Here is a 17,660-nt window from a genome sequence, read left to right as displayed (position 1 = left end):
AATTTATATCGCTTGTGAATGATAATCAGTGCAGTTTGAACGATGATCCCTCAACTAGAATGCTGTTAGTTATCGAAATCGCTGATTGAGAAAGTTAAATGAAAAGCAGCTTATTCTTAGTAGCATTAAATGTTACAATGCACTTACAACCTCATTCCACTACCGACTAAAGGTGTTTTTGCGATTGCTTTATATATGTGTACATTCGTTTTACCTTCATGCTTATTACAAAACTTGGTGTCATCAGCAATTAAATCTATCTTGGACACAATTCTATTCGGGAGATCATTTATGAATATCAGGAATAATAAAGGTCTTACGATTCACTCCCGGCGCACACCCGTTTCTTATTTCCACATCTTTGATCGTTTTATCCCCAGTTTTTTATTTTATTTATTTTATTTTTTGCCATTTCTTCATATAAAGGTGTACCAAACAGAAAACTTACTAAGGAACTTTTCTCTGCAACTGTATTTTATGCCAAGAAATCCAACCTCGACAATCAATCCGACAAACATGGCGGAGATAACCATGGTAGCAGAAGCCCCACTTTTGTTGGAATAACGTATGATTAAGCCCAGGCCTAATAGGTGCATTCTCCCCCGTATTACGTCTCCTTTTGAAATCGGGCTTGTGTGTGTCTATACCTGGAAATGTCAACAGGTCTATTCATATTTATTAATGTTTTGTAACCAATAAAAATGCCCCCTCTTGGGGTTGCCGACTTTCCCCATCTTCCTCGGCGTTTATTCGGATACTATCACTGACTTGTTGAAATTCCCCGGTAGGAGCACATCAGTCGATCTGCAATACACTAACCCGGTATTAAAATAAGAAAGTAAGGGTGGAGGAGTGTAACTCATAAGTAATAACCATCTTTATCAAGTGTGGAGGTAATGCCTTTAAGGAAATACCTAGAAAGGGCGGGGATCTTACGCCAGTAATATCGATTAAGTTAGCTAGTATGAATTTTCACTGGTCATTTTTAGTGCATGTTACGATGACCTGCTTGTAAACAGAATTGTATCCAGAGACGGATGAATTGAATTGAAATAGAGGTCAGAGGTAATGTAACAGAGCGCGGATGTGCTTATGTTATCAGCAGCAGCAATATGTAAATTGTCAGACCGACTGCGCGATGTGGCAGTGGAGATAAAACGTATACATATTCAGAGAGATTGGAATGGTATTAGGAAGATATTCGAGATGTGTTAGAGTTACGAGAAAAATAGGCGTGTTACACACGTGGCCCGCGAGCGATAGGAAAAGACGTGCCTTAAAATAGCTGTACAAAGATAGAGTAGAATGTATTCGACGCGGCAGAGTCTTGTTAAGCACATTGGAGTAGACACAAAGCGTTATTCTAGAAGTACTTGCAAATAAGTTTTTTTGATTCAATTGAAACAAAAAAAAAGTGAGTCGAATTTATTCCTTTTCTTTGTTTCCTAAAACGTGTTAGTCCTCAAAGTTGACGTGTAATGACTATGTTAGAAAAAGACAAACCAGTCGAACAATATTAGGATATGACGAATGAGTTATGCTTTCGAGCGAGATAAAAAAAAAACTAAGGATTTTAATCAGTCTCTTCATGGAAAGTCAAACGAACGGGACATGCAATTGATGTAGAAATAAACTAAACTGAATGTTACCGTTAGCTGTCCGTCTGCGCCTCATTCATTTTGTTAAATGGAAAGTAAGTAGTTATTAATCTTTTTATTTGATTCTCGATTTTAAAATGTTGAAAACCCCAGCAAAGTGCATGAGAAATTTATCCGTCTTAGTAAAAGAGACGATGCGATCCACAACCAAGAGACGAAGTATCCACTCATGAAACAACTACGAGAAGAACCCCTTCCCCCCTCTCTCTCTCTCTCTCTCTCCCTCTCTCTTTCTCTCTCTCTCTCTCTCTCTCTCTCTCTCTCTCTCTATATATATATATATATATATATATATATATACTATTATATAAAAGGAATTTGGTCTGTGTGTGCCTGTGTTCGTTCCCTGTGGACTCGATAACGGCTGAGTCAATTCTTATGAACTTTCACCCGAAGGTACTTTATGCGCCTGGCGGTGTTCTTAGATAGGCATTATATCGGAATGTTTTCGATAAGTGTCCGATGAAAGAAGGAACAGGCGATTTTGACCAAAGTTAACACCTTACACAGCCTAACATCACAAGTGCGTTTGAGAAGTTTTATAACCACACAAGCCGAAAGGCTCAACATATACAATTCACTTGATATGGTTGCTTGATATGACAGGGGCGCGTTCGAAACGAATGTTTCTGTTTAAAGCACAATCGAACCATGATCTTTCTTTTCATTTTAAACTTAAATTCAAGCCAGTATCATCCTATAACTAGTAAGGCCAAGCATATAAAACCAGCCGTAGGTTCTTTGATATGACTGGGGCGCGTTCGAAACGAATGTTTCTGTTTCGAACACAATTGAAGTATGATACTTGACTTTTGCATTTTAAACTTTAATTCAAGTAATTATATAAAAGATAATTTTATAAAATCAACAGTAGATTCTCTACAGTGCAATGTGGACTACAATGTAGTGTGGATTAAGTCACTCCGAGAGGCGTGTGAGCTTTCTCTCGGTGTACCGTAATAGATCCCTAAACTAGAGTAGAATATCAATCAAAATGATTGAAAAAATGAGCGATATCACTGATTTCGATGACAATAAAAATATGGGAGTGTGTGAAACATTCGTTAATCATGATTCAATCCCTGGCAACGCCGGGTCACCCTGCTAGTCGACGATGAAAAACCTCGTACAAACAACCGCGCACGTATGTATGAAAAGTAGTATTGCGATGAGTATTCGGAATCGAAACTGGGAATCGGAAAAAATCGACAACTTTTGCGGGTATCGGAATCGGTAAAAAAATAAAAAAAAATGTGTGCCTATTTTGTTTTAATTCCATTTTCACCCCAAACATGGCACATTAATGTAGGGGGCTACTATCGGGGACACAACTTGCAGGGGTACTATGTAGGGAGTTCAGTGCAGGGGTGGGACTTTACTGCTTGTCGGATTTGTCGGGGGTATTTACGTGGAGAGGGGTACAAAGGCTTGTATTTCGTTGGAGTATTCACCATTAAAAATACTTGTAGAACAGACAGAGGGATGCAACATTACGTCGATGGGACAGAGGTTGAAGCTGAAGTGACAGTTCAGGACCTATCAGGTTGGCGACTCTCTTTTGAACCCTGTCAAGGAGTGAGAGACAAGTAGCAGATGCACCAGCCCAAATGTGACAACAATACTCCATACATGGGCGAATGGTGGCCTTATAGAGTTACAGAATACTTTCGGGCGTAAGTAGCTTTAGTTATCTGTTTTTATCATTTCATTTAGTTTAAAAAGAAAGACTTCCACAGTTGGTAGCAATAATATAATAAATATTTATTAATTCTAAATCTATATATCTATAAAAGTGAAAATGTCTGTCTGTGTGTCTGTCTGTGTACATTTCTCTACACAATAACTATGTAAATTTTCAGTCTACAGACTCGAAATTTGATATACATAGTACTGAGATTTGGAAAAATCTTTGTTATCCGTTTTTGGCCAGAAATTTGGCTATTAAGGGGTCAAAGTTCAATAATTTGACCTTTGAGAACTCTACCAAACTCCTCCGACAATTTTGGGTCTAAACGCTTGAACTTTTAGATATAGATTCCTTGGATATGGATCTAATTAATAACTTGAGGCCAAAACAATAAAGGTTAAGGGGTCATAATAGGGGTCAAAGTTTTAAAAAAATTTGACCTCTGCGGTCTCTACCAAATTACTCAGACAATTTCTGGTCTAAACATTTGAAATTTTACATAAATTGTATTCAGAGATAGTGCAAGCTTTTCAATCGGTTTGGGTCGAACATTTGAGCTACCAATATATAAATGTATGTATGTATGTTTGCATGTCTGCTTAAAATTTTCGACAGAAGCGACAGATTTTCACAAGATCAGAATCGTTTTGAAGGTCGACCTTTCATACGACAAATACCGAAAAATTGACTAAAAACATTCATTTCTTCACCCTCAAATGGGAACTTTTCTACAGGGAGAGGTCGCTTTTTTCACCGATATTTTCGAAAGTCATCCTCTTCTTTCGATTGTCTAACCTTAATTTAAACCTACGTCACTTCGGGTTTGGCGGTTGTCGTAACAGCAAAGACGTCACGTTTTTTCTCGTTCTTTTCATCCTTCGCGGTACGGGTTCGAGCCTGCCTTCCTACTACCACTTAAAAAAATATTTTTTTTGCTCAACACCCCCCCCAAACACCCGGGCAACGCCGGACACCCATGCTAGTTACCAATGCAACTAAAATCTATAAATCACTTCCATACGCAAATATGCTTTTAATGTTGAAAAAGATATCTGCACATTAAATACACATTTTATGATAGTCAGGGGAAAAATAACAATTTTATAGTTGAGTATATAGAGATTTATAGAGAATCACAATCGAAATCGGTAATTGTATCGAAATCGGGAATTTAGTACGAAATCGGTAATTGTATTGGAATCGGAAAAAATATATTAGAATTGTCGCATCACTAATTAAAAGACGTCATTTGATGTATTGATCGCTCATGGGTAAAAACATAACAGCAGGACCTTACTGCATTCCGACAAAAACTAGGGCTTAATTACCAGCGAGTCACCCCCCACCCTCCCTCGTGGCGTAATGATGTAAACGCAGAAGTCAGTTCGCATAAAAAACGACCAACGTATCAATCTAAATGTGGGTAACTGCGGTGGTGATGGCGGTGGTTATGGTGGTGGTTTGGAGAGATATTAATGTGCTGAACAAGGCCATGAATATGGGTGAAAACACACACAGCACGACTTTTTTTTTTTTTTTTTTTTTTTTTTGTAATATCGACTAATGAACGGTTGCTTGTAATAGAATAGTGCCGGCGTTTTTTTTTGTTTTTTTTTCTGTGTTTATAGTAAAATATAATATTTATTTTTGGTATACACCCTTTTCTCACGCACTCGTTTACTCTTGATGACACAAGTAAATGTTTAATCGGGAAACGACACGGCCCAAAACATTAACACAACTAATAGACATGGATATATACTTTCATCTCAAAACGACACACACACACACACACACACACACACACACACACACACACACACACACACACACACACGCGCGCGCGCGCGCGCGCTCGCGCGCACACACGCGCGCACACACGCGCGCACACACGCGCGCACACACATACACACACGCGCGCGCGCACACGCGTATGTATATTCTCTATATTTGTAAAGTTAGGTATATATATATATATATATATATATATCGACCCGTGTTAATCGTGAAACCCCGCGCTGATGATTCCCGAAAGGATGAAACACTAGTGTTCGTATACCATCTCTATCCAGCATTGAGCACTCTTTAATAATATATATACCGGTTGTATTGATTGGTTTCCTAGATGGAAACTCAATGAAACTCGCGTGATTATTAAGGAGTGCTCAATGCAGGACACAGATGGTATACAGACACTAGTGTTTCATCCTTCCGGGAATTATCAGTGCGGGGTGTCACGATTAACACGGGTCGATAGATTCGAATCCGGCAACGAAGCCATCTCTGACTATTAGCAAGGACCAAATCCATTCGAGAAATATTTTTAAATGTTTTTAACGTCTGTCGGAGTGACATTATATGATGATCTGCCTATCCGAGCTTAATTGACTGACTTTATTTCAACTTAAAATTGTTCAACGATAAGAAACTATTTTCTTAATATATACAGAAAGAGAGAGAGAGAGAGAGAGAGAGAGAGACTCAGAGAGAATGAGAGAGAAAGAGAATGAGAGAGACAACTGTTTCGCTGTATCACATCTCATCAATGCGGCTAGACAAGCAACTACCTCAAGCCAAGATCGAAACTCGACCGCCCAAACGACAGTCAGCGCTTATCACCATTACGCTATTCAACTGCTGCTATTCGGATAGTGAATTAACGGTGTTTTGACATCGTCCAAATGCCTAAGCTCAATTTGTTTACACAAAGAGTATCGCTTAGTACGCTAATGGCAGTTTGTATATCACTTCCCAATATGCTCAACCCAAGATAGGGAGGGTTAGGACTAAAGAATAATAATTGCGAAATTATTAATCAAGTTTTCATAGCAGGAAAACATAACAAAATCAAATTCATATGTACGATCGTTTTGGAAACGATAACCCTTTTATTCATTCAATATTTACAAATAAAATCATCGAGAAATAAAGTAAAATATTTTTGGATACCGTCTCCTCGTCAGCATAAATGTGCGTGGGGAGGGAGGAGTTGTGGTTAAGATTGGGGAAAACACCAACATTTAACTATCCTATTGGAGTGAATATAGCTGGTAAACCGTTTCTCCATTAAAAGAAATAACTCATCTTAAAGTTGCATAGTGCGTGGCGGTTTTATCATCAGTCGAGTTTGGACAAGTTAAGAGACTTAGATTGTCTTAAACTTTATTTAAAAAAAAAACTGTTTATTTTTAGTAAATAAAATAAAAGATTACAGATTGTATAGCAATTAACGAAAGAATTTCAAAAATTCTGGCGATAAAACGTACAAACATTTGTGAATATTTAAGATCGAAAATTAAACGTCTGCATAAAATAACGTAAGCAAATTTAGAATCACTTAAGTCACATATGTGACTTAAGTAATTCTAAGTTTAAGATATCCCCACAAGAAAAAGTCGGGGCTAGTCAAGTCTGGGGAACGTGGGGGCCATTTAACTTTGCCATATTGGTAAAACAATTTCAAAACTTATCCAAGACTAATTCCCAAACTATTATCTGTAAAATATCTGAAATAGCCAAAAAAAAAAAAAAAAAAAAAAAAAAAATCATTAACGTTAAATTGATAGAGACTTCGAACCCTTCAGTGACTTTTTGGACACATATATAGTAAATTATGAAAATTTACATGACAATTAAACTACACAGATATTCCGTGTTTCATTCTCGTGAGAATTCGTCAGGCTTTTGCACTAGCCTGACGAATTCTCACGAGAATGAGACACGGGATATTCTGTGTAGCTTAATTGCCATATATATTTTCATAACTTACTACCTAGCTCTACCTATGTATTAAAATTATATGTCCGTATATTGATTTATGTGATTAAATGAAGTAATATGTATGTGTGTATGCATGAATAGTCACATTCATATATAGGATGTTGTGCGTGTCTAAATGTATGTGTGTATGCGTGTATATGGTGTCGATATGCATATATGTGTATGCATGTCTATATGTATTTGTGTGCTTATCTGTATGTATGTGTGTATGCATGCATATTCATATTCATATGTAGGGGGCTTTTTCAGAGGCGGTGAACTTCAAATCGGCGTAAATCACAAAATAATATATTTATTAAAAATATATATGGTTTATTTCGAAGCCAAAGATAAATTTTTCGCATTTATAGTTTAAATACAATTTCGATGACATGGATCCGTACCTCGCGCGTATATGACGTAATCCAAAGGTCCAATTTTCGCAATCTCTATAAATTAAATTTGTCTGGATTTCAGCCATAATGCGTCGAATGCTGTCTTCCAAGTGGTCTATTGTGTCTCGTTTATAATCGTAGACGTGGAATTTTACATATCTTCCAAGAAAATAATCTAATGGAATGAAATCGCTCGAACGAGGTGGCCAGTTGGCAGGTCGATTTCGTGAAATTATTCGTTTCTCTCAGTGAGTTGATCGTATCGCGCGCTGTGTAGCATGTGGCTCCGTCATGCTGAAACCAAATCAGTTGCGGCAAGAAAAACGATGGTCATTTTTCTGTATCTTTCACTGTTGACTGTTACGTTTTTTACCATAATGACTAGTGTTGGGACGATTATCGGAATCGGAAGATTTGGGGGTATCAGAATCGGTATCGGAATCGGAAAAATTGATGCCTATTTTTCGATGCCAAAACGATTCTTTTGTCGTTTTTATGATGTTGTTTAAAATAAAATCTTCCATTGCTGGTAATAATAATAATTATAAAATAATAATTATTTATTGATTCTAAATAACCAATAAAGCTAAAGTCGATAGATCATCCCCACAAGTGTATTTTAACGATTAGGAAAATGTCTGCATACTTAACATGTGTTTTTACGAAAATCCGATAAAATAACAATGTTACAGATTTATAAAGAATCGGAATCGGAATCGGTAATTGTATCAGAATCGGGAATTTCGCACGGTTTCGGTAAATGTATCGGAATCGGGAAAAATATTGGAATCGTCCCATCACTAATAATGACCTTTGAGGACAGATGGAGCAATGTTCTGACCAACATATAAAGCGCACCAAACAGTGACTTTTTCCAGGTGAAATGGTGTTTCAATCGCCGCGTGTGAGTTGTCATCGCTCCAAATTTGGCAATTCTGTTTCTAGACATAGCATTTAACGAAACGTGTGTTTCATGACTGAAGAAAATTTTGAAATGGAAATGTTGAATAAGTAACAATATTCCGTTCGATCCATTCAACAAATGTATGGCGTTAATGGTGGTCACTTGGCCTGAACTGACACATCTACTGCATGATCAACACCATACTCTACGGCAGCAATCGCTTGTTGTGTTAGTACTGAACGACAGGATGGATATTATCGCGTAGCTTGAACGATCTGCAAAAAAGATTCACAGTTTCTTTAAATAATCATGTTGATAGTCGACTATGAGCACCATAAAACCCACGCGATACACGATGTGATGCACGATGTGATACACGATGTGATACACGATGTGACGCACGATGTGATACACGATGTGATACTTTATGTGATACACGATGTGATGCACGATGTGATACACGATGTGATGCACGATGTGATACACGATGTGACATACGATGTGACACACCATGTGATGCACGATGTAATACACGATGTGATACATGATGTGATACACGATGTGACACACGGTGTAATACACGATGTGATACACGATGTGATACACGATGAGATGCACGATGTGATACACGATGTGATACACGATGTGATGCACGATGTAATACACGCTGTGATACACGATGTGATACACGATGAGATACGCGATGTGATACACCATGTGATACACGATGAGATGCACGATGTGATGCACGATGTAATACACGATGAGATGCACGATGTGATGCACGATGTGATACACGATGTGATGCACGATTTGATACACGATGTGATACACGATGAGATGCACGATGTGATACACGATGTGATACACGATATGATACACGATGTGATACACGATGTAATACACGATGTGATACACGATGTGATGAGCGAACTGAACTATGATTTGCAAAATAAATTTGCACAATTTGCAAAAGCTGCTCGGGCGTCTCTTCATGATGCACTGCTGAACCAAGCTGAACTAAAAATAACCGATAGTTGCCAAATCTGCAATTTAAGAAAATAGCGTTGTCAATTTAAGTTAAGACGCCCTCGAAGCGCCTGCGTGTATATGTGTGTGTGCGCGCACACACACACACACACGCATATATATATATATATATATATATATATATATATATATATATATATATATATATATATATATAAGTTTAATGGTTAAAGTAAAATTCTGAAAATCAAAATATAAACACATATATTCGAATTAAGAATTTATTGTTTGACACAAGGAATATGTAGAGGGGAGTTATGTTAATTTCCTTAATCCATGGATTTTCAATAATGGGATATCATCAGAGGAAATGAAATGCAATTAGCAAAATGTTCAGCTGTGAATAAACACCACGTATTTTGCTTTTCAGCACATATATTGAAAATGCTATTTGACTGTGACTTATATATATATATATATATATATATATATATATATATATATATATATATATATATATATATATTGTCCACGATGATATCAACAGTTTCGTGAACTGGGACGTTGGTGAAGAAGCTTTCTACGTCTATTGACGATGTGATTTGGTTATTAACTTTTGTTGTTTGGAGAATGGTGAAGCAGCGACTTTTTCCGTTTCTGAAATAGAACAAGGTCATACATTTCATCACATCAAAAATATATTTTCAAATATTTGTACTGGTGTTTTGTTTTCTTAATTTCATTCATTCAGAGGAAGTCTCACAATAAAGTCGAAACGTTGATGACCACATAACTTGGTTTGTTCCATATATATATATATATATATATATATATATTTTCAAATAGTTCGTATGCCGCACCAAAATTACGTGTCCTATATACTTGTTTTACGGAAGTCGCTTACCTTAAAATTAATAGATTTTATACCCGAGTTCCTAGCTTAGTAATAAGGATAATTAAAAAAATGTGAGGATAAAACTGAAATATTTAAACAATTAAATAAAGCATTTTTTTTTTCATTATCCTTATGCGTTTGAATTGTATAAAATTAACCAGAATATATTAATAAATAGAAATCCAATAAATAAATAAGAATGTAAATATATAAATAAAGTAATTATAATAGCAGGGGGTAATAAGTAATATAGTGGATTCATTCTAATCGTATAAATAAGAAAAAAAAAAGGAAAAAAAAAGAAGAAAAAAAGAGAAATCCAAAAAAGATATCCATTTTGAATGGATATTGTCTCCTTGCTGCTTCGGCTGCTTAGGGACCGAGTAGGTAAAGTACCAGTCAAGAATCCATTCTTGACAATCAACCCGACAAGTGCAGGCCCGAGAACTGGCCCAGTACCTATCGGACTGGTAAGGTACGTCACCTGGGTATCACCCAAAAGATGCACCCTCTCAAGCTTTGCCACCTGGCTTTCGGGTCTAAGTTCATTGCTTACTGCCAGAGGCGCCCCAACCCGAAAACACCGACGGGGATACTCAGGCAATTTTTGCTAGGCAAGAATGCTTCTTCTTTAGAGGAGCTTGCTTTACGCCCCACTTTCCTGACCTTGTGTCACATAATGCTGAGGTGGTAAGCATTTGAATATAATTTCTTTTAAATGGGTAGATTCTACGTGTTGCTTCGGTTACTTGAGTACCGGATATGTAAAGTGGCAGTCAAGAATTCGTTCTGGACAATAAGCCTGACAGGTGGGGGCCAGCAACTGACCCAGTACCTGTCAGACTGATAAGGTACGATGTCTGAGTATATACCAGGAAGTTCATTCTCCAAGACCTTGTTACCCGGGTTTCAGGTGGAGTAAGTTTAGTGCTTACTCCTTGAGGCAACCAGGCCGGGGAATGCCGATGGGGATGCTCAGGCAATTTTGCTAGGCAAGAGTGCTCCTTCTTTACGGGAGCTTGATTGAATCTCAACTTTCTAGACCCTTGTGTCACATAATGCTGAGATGGGCAGCATTTAAATACCTATCTATTTTGAATGGATAGTGTCTCCTTGCTTCTTCGGCTGGTTGAGGACCAGATAGATAAAGTACCAGTCAAGAATCCGTTCTTGATAATCAGCCCGACAGGAACAGGCCCAATACTTGTCGGATTGATAAGATACGCCATCTTGGTATCACCCAGGAGGTCTACCCTCCCAAGCCTTGCCACCTGGCTTTTGAGTGGAGTAAGTTCATTGCTTACTGCCTGAGGCGCCCAGATCGGGGAATGCCGACAGGGATACTCAGGCAGTTTTTGTTAGGCAAGAATTCCCCTTCTTTATGGGAGCTTGCTTATCACCCCACTTTCCTGATCCTTGTGTCGCATAATGCTGTGATGGGAAGCATTTTGAATTTGAAGACAAGATCGAGTGTCACAGGTAACGAAGACATTTTTGATAGCATGTATAGGTTAGCAAAATTAATCTGGAGCAGGAAACTAAATCCAATATTCGGAACATTTTTTTGTGTGTGTGCGAGGGGGGGGGGAGTTTGATCCACACTGCTCGGGAGTCATGATTAATATACTGTTTTGTTTTTAAATCCCCGAAACAGTGTTTCCTGGTAGACAACTGATGATCCCTGAAATAACATTAGGACTATTGTGAATTCAAGAAAGTAATTGATTCAGCAATTGGAGATGATTAAATGACTTAAATATTTTTCCAACGAATGATATAAAAATATAAGAATTTAATAAGTTTTTTGTTTAGTTTTAAAGGTTAAAAGCTTCCAAGACTTATATATATATATATATATATATATATATATATATATATATATATATATATATATATATATATTGGAAGCAAGTCATTATTCAAGCACGTCTGATTGAACACGACAGTTATTCCTTTTTCCGATTTTTCTTAATATATTTCCATTCGCCGAGCGGTAATGAACGTTGGGCGCCTTTTTATACAACATGTCAGCTGATATAAAAAAAACCGCTCGGCGAATGGAACAGATACCCAGAAAATTCCGAAAAAGGAATAACTCCGTCCTGTTGGAGCAGACGTGCTTGAATAATTAATTGCTGCTAATATATATTGGATAGTTACGTACCTAGGTATTTAAAAATATAACTACTACTTTCAAAACTTATATTGTTTATTTTTGGTTGTTTAGTTTTTATATATAGTGCTTCCAATATTTTTAATCTTTTAACGTTTGAATCCATATGAATGAATTGTGTGTTTTCAACTAAAACATTTCTTAACTGGGAATGTGGGCAGCCATGTTGTTTTAGGTGTTGAGAAATTGAGCTTGTGTCGGAAAGGTGTAAGGTCAATCGTTTGGACAATGTATTAGTCGTGTGTCCAATGTAGCTATTAGTGTTTGAGATTCATTCCGCAAAGGAGTATTTAAATTGGTAGACAACATTGGTTTCAGCGACTGATATTGTTGTCCGGGAAGTGTTGTTTTTAATTATAATGTTAGCAATTGTTAATTTCTTATAGTATTTATAATTGAATGTTATTTTTATTGACTGGACATATATATCAGTGTATTATGTTTCGTAGTACCTTTTCATCTGATTTAATGTTGGGGTGTAGCTGGTTGCGATAGAATATATGGAATGAGTGGGGATTGTTAACTTGGTTATTATTAGTTTATTCTAGATTTCTAATTTCTTAGTTTTATTTGTTTATCTACTAATAAACTAGGGAATTGGTTATTAATTAAGATCTGTTTGATATTCTTTAGTTCGCTGTAGAATTTTTTTATTTGAGGAGATCAATTAGTAAGGTTTATTTTAATTGCTGTCTTGTATCGGTTGGGACATTCACTTTTGAAGATTAAGCTACAGGAATTGGTTGCAATAGTCTTTTTTATACGGAGAATAAATGAATTCATCTTTGCTGGAGTCTATGAGGACGTCAAGAAATGGAATACTATTGTTTGAATTTAATTCATAAGTGAAAGCAAGTTCGGAGTTTGTTTGAAAATGATCCTTTAGTTTTTCTATTTCGTTATTATTATAAATAATAAAAAAGGATATAAATATCGTCGACGTACCTAAGATAAATAGACGTTTTATCAAATAGTATTACATATTTTATTCTCCAGCTTAGACATATAAAAGTTGCTAAAGCTGGGTACCAATACGAACCCCATTTCTACCTGATCGATTTGGATGTAAATGTTGCCCTTATGATCATAAAAGGAGACCTCGGTTGTACATATTAGTAATTTTTTTTTCAGGATTGTAGGGTTGATTTTCAGTGGCGGGAAAGATGGATTAATATATATATATATACGGTAAATATCCAGATCCGCTACTACAGAACACCGACCACTATAATTTGTTTTTTTAGAGGTAATTGAGGTCGCTGACAACGAATCTGATAGTCAAACTTGGGGCAAATTTACCGTTTGCATGGTATTAACCCCCGAACCCACGAATAACTTTCCACCATTTTGCAGCTTCCGTTTACGCTACGCGCGTGCGCTGCAGCATGAACGACGGCTTGCTTCACCTAGGAAACTGCCTTCTCACATTGCGTACCAATCAAAAAATTACGGACTGACATTTTTTTAAATGACTTACAGTTAAAGAAAAGTACAACAAATTGGGGGACTTTTTTTTTTTGTCTCACGTAGTTTTTAATGTGGTTTACAGAAACATAAGCACCAAACATCTTCATGTTTTTCCTTTTTTTTTTGCGGGAGGGGAATTCAATTATAGAACTTATGTGGCTTAATAGGTGCTTTTGCAGTTTAGTTAAACGTTTTTCCGTAAGTAACGCACCGACATTTAGCAATTAGAACACCATTTTACATTTTTCGAAGATTTTACTGTTTACATTGGGGGCGCGAGCGGAGGGGGGCGGATGTGATGTTGGAGCGCGCTGCAAAATGGTGGAAAGTAGTTCATGGGTTCAGGGGTAAATACCATGCAAACGATAAAGTTTGACTATCAGATTCGTTGTCAGCGACCTCAATTACCTATAAAAAAAGCAAATTAGAGTGGTCGGTGTTCTGTAGTAGCGGATCTGGATATTTACCACACACACACACACACACACACACACACACACACACACACACATATATATATATATATATATATATAACTTCTACAATAATATATATGCAATTTTGTCTCTTTGTGTGAGGGTTTGTTTCTTATAGATTCCAAAACGGCTGGATAGATTTTCTTTAAAATTTACAGAACTTTATATGTATAAATCTGGGAATGATCTTAGTTAAGTTTTGTCTCAGAATACCCCCTATAATTACGAATAATTGATAATCGAAACCGTTATTTTTATTTATCTATCATCGGCAAAGCTATTTTTCCATTTCGTTGCTGAGCAACAATGATAGAACAACGGGCCGTGAAAATTCTACTGTGAGTAAGCTGATAGCGTGTTTATTTTATTTTTTTATTTATTTTTTTAATATACCGTAACCAGGGACTGAAAAAGATTGTATTCCACATCGTAACCTAAAAAAACGTATCCTAGGCCCACCGCATCACGGGGTTCTACTATATATATATATATATATATATATATATATATATATATATATATATATATATATATATATATATATATATATGTATGTATGTATATTGTCCACGATAATATCAATAGTTTCGTGAACTGGGACGTTGGTGAAGAAGCTTTCTACGTCTAGTGACGATGTGATTTTGTTATTAACTTTTGTTGTTTGGAGAATTTGTATGTGAAGCAGCGACTTTTTCCGTTTCTGAAATAGAACAAGGTCATACATTTCATTACATCAAAAATATATTTTCAAATATTTGTACTGGTGTTTTGTTTTCTTAATTTCATTCATACAGAAGAAGTCTCACAATAAAGTCGAAACGTTGATGAACACATAACTTGCTTTGTTCCATATATATATATATATATATATATATATATATATATATATATATATATATATATATATATATATATATATTAGTGATGGGAAGATTCCAATATTTTTCCCGATTCCGTAGTAAATTACCGATTCCAATACGATTATCGATTAAGATTCTTTATAGGTCTCTAAATAGTAAACTATACAGTTCTATTTTTTCTGATTTCTGTAACAAACACGTGTTAAATATGCATATATTTTACTAAACGTAAGATTACACTTGTGGAGGATGATCTATCGATTTTAGTTTTACTGGTATTTTAAAATCAATAAATATTTATTATTTTATCATTATTATCAGCAATGGAAGATTTTTAAAAAAATCCAAATGAAAAAAGACAATTAAAAGAATCGTTTTGGCATCGGTAAACGGGCACCAATTTTTCGATTTCGATATCGATATTTCGATTCCCAGTTCAGATTAATCGGCTCAACAGTAATATATATATATATATATATATATATATATATATAAACTGTACAGAAGGTCAGAAAAACATTGATACTGTCGGTTTCAAGCCTAGCAGAAGGGGGACCAGTTAACATTAACCGGTCCCCCTTATGTTAGGCTTGAGACTGAGGGTACCAATGTTTTTCTGACTTTCTGTGCAGTTTTAAATAAATAAATATTAAGCTCTTATATTGAAAATTTTTTCTTTGTAATCAAGCAGTTTGTTGGAATTCTTTCGCATAAAACAGTAAACAAATATATATATATATATATATATATATATATATATATATGTGTATACAGAGAGAGAGAGAGAGAGAGAGAGAGAGAGAGAGAGAGAGAGAGAGTATGAAAGAGTGAATGCGGGCGAGCCGCGAGATATAAAGAAAAAGAGAAAGAGAGGGTTGAGAGTTCTTAAATGGGACGATAAAGCGTTTATTATTTGTTGGTTGCAATTTGCAATCTCCAAATTCCATCGGACTCTCTCAAACACCTTGCTCTCCCTTTTCCTTACTCTCCCTCACTGGTCGAGAGACGAGTTAGAGAAAAGCTCTTTTAAAACAGTCGATTAAGCAACCTTTTTCAACACATATCTCGTCTTCTATGCTTCGTGTGTCGTTCCCATAAGTACACCCCCCTCTCTAATTTAAATATACTTACCTTTCTTCTCTTTTCTCCCCTTCTCCCCCTTCCTCTTTCTCTCACGCACGTTAGCTCTCTTTCTCTTTATCTGGATGCTTGGTATTTGGGGCAGCAGACCGTGACCCAGCCAGGCGACCAACTTAAATAATAAAAAAAGTAAACGTGACTGTTTGCTCGCTAACTTAAAACGCTCTCAGCAAATGCGACGATGATTACGAAAGAGTGGAATTACCCACTTTCACAAATTCACACACACACACACACTCACACACACACATCTATATACACACTAGCTAAAAACACGAGCGGAAACATGCATTTCCTCCTGACACACAAAATCATACACACGTACAGACGTACACACATACAGATTTGCACACAGGCACGCCCACGCATAAACTCACATATACGGTCACATAAACACACGTACACTGACACGCATATCTATCTTCGCATTTAGAAAAGAAAACTTGCATAAAATGTACGCTATAATACGCGCAAGCGATCGCACACTCACATATGTAGAGTAGATGCGCATACTACGCCTGTTCGAGCATGCATGCGTATACGTGCGCAGGCACAGGTACACGTATACATATTCGCACATACACAAACATCACGAACGCACATCCATCTGCACGCGCATATTCACTTTTTTTTAATTATTTTTTTATTTTTCTTCCTTTGAAGATTGTAATGCCGGGTATGGGGCAGCCAAACCAGCTGCTAACATTGCCCCGCTTTTTTATTGAAATCAACCGAGAGCTCTTTTTAGTATCCTCGCTGTTCCCTTAAGTGCAATTATCTACACAAATGCTATAGAAAGGATTTAAAAGAGGCCCGTTCAGAAGATACGCATCTGCGAGGGGGGGGGGGCTCAAAAAGTAATGCTCCCTTATTTCATTCCGCCCGAATTGATCAGAGAGGATTACAAATTGAATTATAACGATAACTGACCTTATGGATTCATGACCTGAAAGTTTCATCTCTCTGTTGCAGATATTGACTGTGTGAGATTCTAAGAAAGCAACCCCTGTCGTTAACGTGCGCCACAAGTAGAGATGTATCATTGATTTCTTTAGCAAAAAATACATTGAGAATGGTTGTGACTATGGGGGGGGGGAAATTAAGGAGCGAAAAACGTCGCTTGTTTTGATAGTACTACTCTCGTCTTCGTTTCTCTTCATAACTTTGAGTTAAAAGAAAAACAGGAGGTTTCTTTTGGAACAACCCTGGTATGACAAAGCACCCTCTGGACGCCCCATGCACAGCCGTTGTTCATC

General features: G+C 36.5%; 1 long non-coding RNA gene across 3 annotated transcripts in view; it reads left to right on the top strand.

The window, feature by feature from the left end:
* LOC145243475 (uncharacterized) overlaps nt 1–17,660 on the top strand; it is a 129,562-nt gene that overhangs the window by 99,653 nt on the left and 12,249 nt on the right. The gene's annotated exons all lie outside the window — the stretch shown is intronic.

Source organism: Euprymna scolopes, chromosome 22 (genome assembly GCF_053919585.1).
Source record: "Euprymna scolopes isolate OS-2025 chromosome 22, ASM5391958v1, whole genome shotgun sequence".
In the NCBI taxonomy this organism is placed as follows: Eukaryota; Metazoa; Mollusca; class Cephalopoda; order Sepiida; family Sepiolidae; genus Euprymna; species Euprymna scolopes.
Note: the sequence above shows the minus strand (reverse complement) of the source record. Positions and strands in the feature narration are given on the sequence as shown.